An 8,485-nucleotide genomic window follows, 5' to 3' on the forward strand; every position below is an offset into this window, starting at 1 on the left:
GTGAAGCTCCCCTCCTTCCCTGCAGAGCTGAGTATCTATGGTCCACTCAGTCTTGTCTTCTCTAAGTTCATCCTGGAGGAGCACGAGGGTGGAGAGTGAGGAGGGCTCTTTCTTTCTCTCCTCTCGCTTTCTACTCTTAATGCAAGGATGTTGGGCTCTGTCACCATGCTGGGGGCAGCCCCTGCCCTCCACATGCTGATGGTCATGGTGTCCCCTGAGGGGCTCCATAGACAGGGTAAGCACCAAGCAGAGAGAGGAACATCCAGAGTGCTCCTTGGGACTCAACACAGGATGAGCTGGAGTAGTTAACCAGGCCACAAGACTGAAATGACTCAAGAAGCAAGGAGCCAAGGGCTCGTTCATATCAGCCTGCCTGGGCTCAAATCCCAGGGCCACTTCTTACACCTGGATGACTTCAACAAGTCCCTTAGCATCTCTGTTGTTATGGTTAGGTGCTGCCAAGTCAATTCTGACTCATAGCAACCCTATGTACAACAGAACGAAACACTGCCCAGTCTTGCACCATCCTCACAATCGTTATGTTTGAACCCATTGTTGCAGCCACTGTGTCAATCCATCCCGTTGAGGGTCTTCCTCTTTTTCGGTGACCAAAATGATTTACCAGACATGATGTCCTTCTCCAGGGACTGGTCCCTCCTTATAATATGTCCAAAGTATTTGAGTCAAAGTCTCACCATCCTTGCTTCTAAGGAGCATTCTAGCTGTACTTCTTCCAAGACAGATTTGTTCATTCTTCTGGCAGTCCATGGTATATTCAATATTCTTCGCCAAAACCATAATTCTAAGGGATCAATTCTTCAGTCTTCTTTATTCATTGTCCAGCTTTCACATGCATATGAGGCAATTGAAAATCCCATGGCTTGGGTCAAGCACACCTTAGCCCTTAAAGTGACATCTCTGTTTTTTAACACTTTAAAGAGGTCTTTTGCTGCAGATTTACCCAATCATTTGATTTCTTGACTGCTGCTTCCATGGGTGTTATTTGTAGATCCAAGTAAAACGAAATCCTTGACAACTTCAACATTTTCTCCATTCATCATGATGTTGCTTACTGGTCCAGTTGTGTGGATTTTTGTTTTCTTTATGTTGAGGTATAATCCATACTGAAGGCTGTGGTCTTTGATCTTCATCAGTAAGTGCTTCAAGTCCTCCTCCTCACTTTCAGCAGGAAAAGTTGTGTCATCTACATAATGAAGGCTGTTAATTAGTCTTCCTCCAATCCTGATGGAACACACAGAAATCAAATTGACTATATCTGTGGAAAGAGATGATGGAAAAGCTCAACATCATCAGTCAGAACAAGGCCAGGGGCTGACTGTGGAACAGACCATCAATTGCTCTATGCAAGTTCAAGCCGAAACTGAAGAAAATCAGAGCAAGTCCACGAGAGAAAAAATATGACCTTGAGTACATTCCACCTGAATTTAGAGACCATCTCAAGAATAGGCTTGACGCATTGAACACTAGTGATGGAAGACCAGACGAGTTGTGGAATGACATCAAGGACATCATACAAGAAGAAAGCAAGAAGTCACTGAAAAGACAGGAAAGAAAGAAAATACTAAAACGGATGTCAGAGGAGACTCTGAAACTTGTTCCCGAACTTCAAGCAGCTAAAGCAAAAGAAGAATTGATGAAGTAAAAGAACTGAACTGAAGATTTCAAAGGGCAGCTCGAGAAGACAAAGTAAAGTATAATAATGACACATGCAAAGAGCTGGAGTTGGAAAACCAAAAGGGAAGAACACACTCAGCGTTTCTCAAGCTGAAAGAATTGAAGAAAAAATTCAAGCCTTGAGTTGCAATAGTGAAGAATTCTATGGGGAAAATATTAAACGACGCAGGAAGCATCAAAAGAAGATGGAAGGAATACAAAGAGTCATTATACCAAAAAGAATTAGTCGATTTGCAACCATTTCAAAAGGTGGCATATGATCAGGAACCGATGGTACTGAAGGAAGAAGTCCAAGCTGCTCTGAAGGCACTGGCAAAAAAACAAGGCTCCAGGAATTGATGGAATATCAATTGAGATGTTTCAACAAACAGATGCAGCGCTGGACGTGCTCACTCATCTATGCCAAGAAATATGGAGGACAGCTTCCTCGCCAACGGTCTGGAAGAGATCCATATTTATGCCTATTCCCAAGAAAGGTGATCCAACCGAATGTGGAAATTAGAGAACAATATCATTAATATCACACACAAGCAAAATTTTGCTGAAGATCATTCAAAAGTGGCTGCAGCAGTATATCGACAGGGAACTGCCAGAAATTCAGGCTGGTTTCAGAAGAGGATGTGGAACCAGGGATATCATTGCTGATGTCAGATGGATCCTAGCTGAAAGCAGAGAATACCAGAAGGATGTTTACCTGTGTTTTATTGACTGTGCAAAGGCATTCGACTGTGTGGATCATAACAAATTATGGATAACATTGCAAAGAATGGGAATTCCAGAACACTTAATTGTGCTCATGAGGAACCTTTACATAGATCAAGAGGCAGCTATTCTGACAGAACAAGGGGATACTGATTGGTTTAAAGTTGGGAAAGGTGTGCATCAGGGTTGTATTCCTTCACCATACCTATTCAATCTGTATGCTGAGCAAATAATATGAGAAGCTGGACTATATGAAGAAGAACGGGGCATCAGGATTGGAGGAAGGCTCATTAACAACCCGCGTTATGCAGATGACACAACCTTCCTTGCTGAAAGTGAAGAGGACTTGAAGCACTTACTAAAGAAGATCAAAGACCACAGCCTTCAGTATGGATTGCACCTCAACATAAAGAAAACAAAAATCCTCACAACTGGACCAATGAGCAACATCATGATAAATGGAGAAAAGATTGAAGTTGTCAAGGATTTCATTTTACTTGGATCCACAATCAACAGCCATGGAAGCAACAGTCAAGAAATCCAAAGACACATTGCATTGGGTAACTCTGCTGCCAAGGGCCTCTTGAAAGTGCTTAAGAGCAAAGATGTCACCTTGAAGACTAAGGTGCGCCTGACCCAAGCCATGGTATTTTCAATCACATCATATGCATGTGAAAGGTGGACAACGAATAAGGAAGACCAAAGAAGAATTGATGCCTTTGAATTGTCGTGTTTGCGAAGAATATTGAATATACTATGGACTGCCAAAAGAATGAACAAATCTGTCTTAGGAGAAGTACAGCCAGGATGCTCCTTAGAAGCAAGGATGGTGAGACTGCATCTTACGTATTTTGGACATGTTGTCAGGAGGGATCAGTCTCTGGAGAAGGACATCATGCTTGGCAAAGTGCAATGTCAGCGGAAAAAGAGGAAGATCCTCAGCAAGGTGGATTGACACAGTGGCTGCAACAATGGGCTCAAGCATAACAACAATTGTAAGGATGGTGCAGGACCAGGCAGTGTTTTGTTTTGTTGTGCATAGGGTCACTATCAATCGGAACCGACTCGACGGCACCTAACAACAACAACAACGAATCCTGATGCCCCATTCTTCTTCACATAGTCCAGCTTCTTGGATTATTTGCTCAGCATATGGATTGAATAAGTATGGTGAATGAATACAACTTTGACACACATGGTTCCTGACTTTAAACCACGCAATACCCCTTCTTCTGTTTGAACGACTGCCTCTTGGTCTATGTACAGGTTCCTCATGAGCACAATTAAATGTTCTGGAATTCCCATTCTTCACAAAGTTATCTATAATTTGTCATGATCCACACAGTCGAATGTCTTTTCATAGTCAATAAAACACAGGTAAACATCTTTCTGGTATTCTCTGCTTTCAGCCAGGATCCATCTGACATCAGCAATGATAACTGTCGTTTCAAGTCCTCTTCTGAATCCAGCTTGAATTTCTGGCATGTCCCTGTCAACTTACTGCTGTAACCGCTTTTGAATGGTCTTCAGCAAAATTTTACTTGTGTGTAATATTAATGGTATTGTTTGATAGTTTCCGCATTCTGTTGGATCTCCTTTCTTTAGAATGGGTACAAATATGGATCTTTTCCAGTTGGTTGGCCAGGAAGCTGTCTTCCAAATTTCTTGACATAGACAAGTGAACACCTCCAGCGCTGCATTGGTTTATTGAAACATCTTGATGCTCTGTCAATTCCTGGAGGCTTGTTCTTCGTCAATGCCTTCGGTGCAGCTTGGACTTCTTCCTTCAGTACCATCGGTTCTTGATGATATGCTACCTCCTGAAGTGGTTGAACATCAACCAGTTCTTTTTGGTACTGTGACTCTGTGTATTCCTTCCATCTTCTTTTGATGCTCTTATATACCATTTAATTCTTTCCCCACAGCATCCTTCAATATTGCAACTCGAGGCTTGAATTTTTTCTTCAGTTCTTTCAGCTTGAGAAACGCTGAGCCTGTTCTTCCCTTTTGGTTTTCTATCCAGGTCTTTGCACATTTCATTATAATACTTTACTTTGTCTTCTCAAGCTGCCCTCTGAAATCTTCTGTTCAGCAATTTTACTTCATCATTTTTTCCTCTCACTTTAGCTACTCTACATTCAACAGCAAGTTTCAGAGTTTCTTCAGACATCCATTTTGGTCTTTTCTTTCTTTCCTGTCTTTTTAATGACCTCTTGGTTTCTTCATATATGATGTCCTTGATGTCATTCCACAACTCACCTGGTCTTCGGTCATTAGTATTCAATGCATCAAATCTATTCTTGAGATGGTCTCTAAATCCAGGTGGGATATACTCAAAGTTATACTCTGGCTCTCATAGACTTGTTCTAATTATCTTCAACATCAGCTTGAATTTGCATATGAGCAATTAATGTTCTGTTCCACAGTTGGCCCTGATCTTGTTCTGATGATGATATTGAGCTTTTCCATAGTCTCTTACCACAGATGTATGCACTCTGATTCTTGTGTATTTCATCTGGTGAGGTCCATGTGTATAGTTGTAAAAATGGCATGGGGGCAGTGTCTGACCTCCTCCAACCCCATAAAGGGGAAGGAAAACCAGTATCAACAGCGCAAGGCTGACTCCCATGAGGTGGAGGCCAAACAAGCCTTCTCTCTCCACTGTCTTTACTAAATCTGATGCTAACCATCCCTCCCACAGCACTCTGTACTTCTCTGCTGGATTTGATTATTCATTGCAATGGCCACACAGAACTCACAGACCATATTCATGATTATGGAGTATATTAGGGAAGTAGCAGTTACAGTTCAGGCTCAAGAACACTCAGGATACAGTTCTTCCATCAGGACAGCCTCTTCCAACCGTGCTCACAGGCACACCTCTCCCTGGCCCTAGGCCTCTCCCCAAAGGCACTCAGCTTTCTCTCTCTGTAGGCTGGGAAGCCCGCTGCACTGTCTCCTGCTGCCAGGTCTCTACTACGGGTTCTCTCCAGCCACCGCTTTTCACTGTCTTCAGGGTTACAGCTTGCTCTCTTTCTCTCTCTCTGTCTCCTGCTTCCAGGGACTTCTCAACGCAAGGATCCTGGGTCCAAAGGATTCACTGTCCACTCCTGGCTGTTCTTCCTTGGTGATGGTAGGACTCTCCTTTCTGCTCTGAAATTGGCTCTTTTAAGGCAAAACTGACCAATCCCCTTGGTGGGCAACAATTACCTTATCACGCAGTCCCACCCAATCACCTGAGTGGGAGTTACAAGACCATAGCTAGAAAGACCACAAAAAAGTAATCAATCGTACTGCAACAGTCACCATTTATGTTGGCGAAGAAAGGTATTTGAAATGAAGAAGTGGCTGGTCTTGTAAAATTCTATCATGTGATTTCCAGCGTCATTTCTATCACCAAGGCCGTATTTTCCAACTACCTATTCTTCTTTGTTTTGCATTCCAATTGCCAGTAATTATCAATGCATTTTGATTGCATGTTTGATCAATTTCAGACAGCAGAAGTTGGTAAAAATCTTCAATTCCTTCATCTTTGGCCTTACTGGTTGGCGTGTAAATTTGAATAATAGTCATATTAACTGGTCTCCCTTGTAAGCTGATGGATATTACCCTATTACTGACAGTGTTATACTTCAGGATAGATCTTGAAATATTCTTTTTGATGATGAACGTGATGCCATTCCTCTTCAATTTGTCATTCCCACCATAGAAGACCATATGATTGTCTAGTTCAAAATGGCCAATACCAGTCCATTTCACCTCGCTAATGCCTAGGATATCAATTTTTATGTGGTCCATTTCATTCTTGATGACTTCCAATTTTCCTAGATTCATACTTCGTACATTCCATGTTCTGATTATTGTTGGATGTTTGCAGCTGTTTCTTCTCATTTTGAGTCATGCCACCTCAACTAACGAAGGCCTCAAAAGCTTGATTCCATCCATGTCATTAAGATTGACTCTACTTTGAGGAGGCAGCTCTTCCCCAGGTGTATTTTGAGTGCCTTCCAACCTAAGGGGCTCATCTTCCAGCACTATATCAGACAATATTCCACTGCTATTCATAAGATTTTCACTAGCCATTTTTTTCAGAAGTAGCCCGGTTCTTCTTCCTGGTTTGTCTTAGTCTGGAAGTTCCACTGAAAACCTGTCCACCAAGGGTGAACCCTGCTGGTATTTGAAATAGTGGTGGCAAAGCTTCCAGTATCACAGCAACACACAATCCACCACATTACGACAAACTGACAGACTCAAGGTGGACTGACAATATCTTTAAGCCTCACTTTATCCTGTAAAATGGGTATGCTACCTCATAGGGGTATTATGAGAATTAAATGAATTATTTCATGTAAAGCATTTAACCACAGTACCTCAAATTGTAAGCACCCAATCAATATTAGCTTACATGGTATCTTAGTTACCTAATAGTACTGTAACAGAAACACCACAGGTGGGTGGTTTTAAAGAACAGAAGTTTATTTTCTCATAGTTCTAGAGGTGAAAAGTCCAAATCAGGGTTGTGGCCGTGTCCATTCTTTCATTGCAGGTGGTCCCATTTATTCCTTGACAGTCCTTACATGCCATCTATTTTCCCCTGTGTGTGTGTCTCTAAGTCTAATTTGCTCTTTTTATAACTCAGAAGTGATTAGACTTAGAGCCCACCCTACTCGGATATGATCTAATTAACATCACACAAAAAAAACTCTTTCCAAACAGGATTATATACACAGGTATAGGGGTTAGGATTCCGACACACATATTTTGTTTTGGCGGCGGGGGGCGGGGTGCAGAGAACACAATTCAATCCATAACACATGGTATATATAGGAAAGCCCTTCCCAGTGGAATCCCAAAGCCTCCTGCTAGTTGCTGAACAAAGCAGGCAGGAGAGGAAGTGGCCTCACTGAGCTGGTAAAGTTCAGATCTGCTTCCTGCCTCCTCCAATCATAGTCCTGTGGAGGTCAAACTTGAGTCAGACCAGTTTGACCATGGATGGGGGATGTTCCCCTTTGTAAACACTTCTAGAGAAGCGAATTTCACAACTCCTCATCATCCATTCAGCATTATGCAGCCCCCACCCTCCGAATGTTTTTTCTGGAGTTCCACCTGAGTCCTGATACTACAGCTGAACACTTTCTATCTTTGGAGCCAAGCAAAAGGGAAAGGAACTCAGTGTGGAGACCCTTTGTTGCACCATACCCAGACCTTCTCTTCAGCCTGTTTAGGGTCCTGGGCCCTTTTAAAAATTCTCTCCCCAGGAAAAAAAAAAGCACTCAAAAGTACATCTGAGACCTACATCATCCTGAGACCAGAAGAACTAGTTGGTGCCCGGCCACAATCGATGACTGCCCTGACAGGGAGCACAACAGAGAACCCCTGAGGGAGCAGGAGATCAGTGGGATGCAGACCCCAAATTCTCATAAAAAGACCAGACTTAATGGTCTGACTGAGACTAGAGGAATCCCGGCGGTCATGGTCCTCAAACCTTCTGTTGGCACAGGACAGGAACCATCCCCGAAGACAACTCATCAGACATGAAAGGGACTGGACAGTGGGTAGGAGAGAGATGCTGATGAAGAGCCAGCTAATTATATCAGGTGGACACTTGAGACTGTGTTGGCATCTCCTGTCTGGAGGGGGGATGGGAGGATAGAGAGAGTTGGAAGCTGGCAAAAATGTCACGAAAGGAGAGACTGGAAGGGCTGACGCATTAGGGGAAGAGCAAGTGGGTGTACGGAGTAAGATGTATATAAACTTATATGTGACAGTCTGACTTGATTTGTAAACGTTCACTTGAAGCTCAATAAAAGTTAAAAAAAAAAAAAGTACATCTGAACTGAGTAATGTTCTCCCTTAAACAATTAACTATATGAGATCAAACAGTCAACATCCACCAAAAGCAAAGATGAGAAGGCGAGGCGGGGAAGGGACGCTAGATCAATGAAAACAGAACAAACAGAATGGAAATAATGAGAATGCTGACACATTGTAAAAATTGTAACCAATGGCATGGAAAAATGTGTACAAAAATTGTTAAAGGGGAACCTAGTTTGCTGTGTAAACTTTCACCTAAAACACAATAAAATAT

Source organism: Elephas maximus, chromosome 21, assembly GCF_024166365.1.
Source record: "Elephas maximus indicus isolate mEleMax1 chromosome 21, mEleMax1 primary haplotype, whole genome shotgun sequence".
NCBI lineage: Eukaryota > Metazoa > Chordata > Mammalia > Proboscidea > Elephantidae > Elephas > Elephas maximus.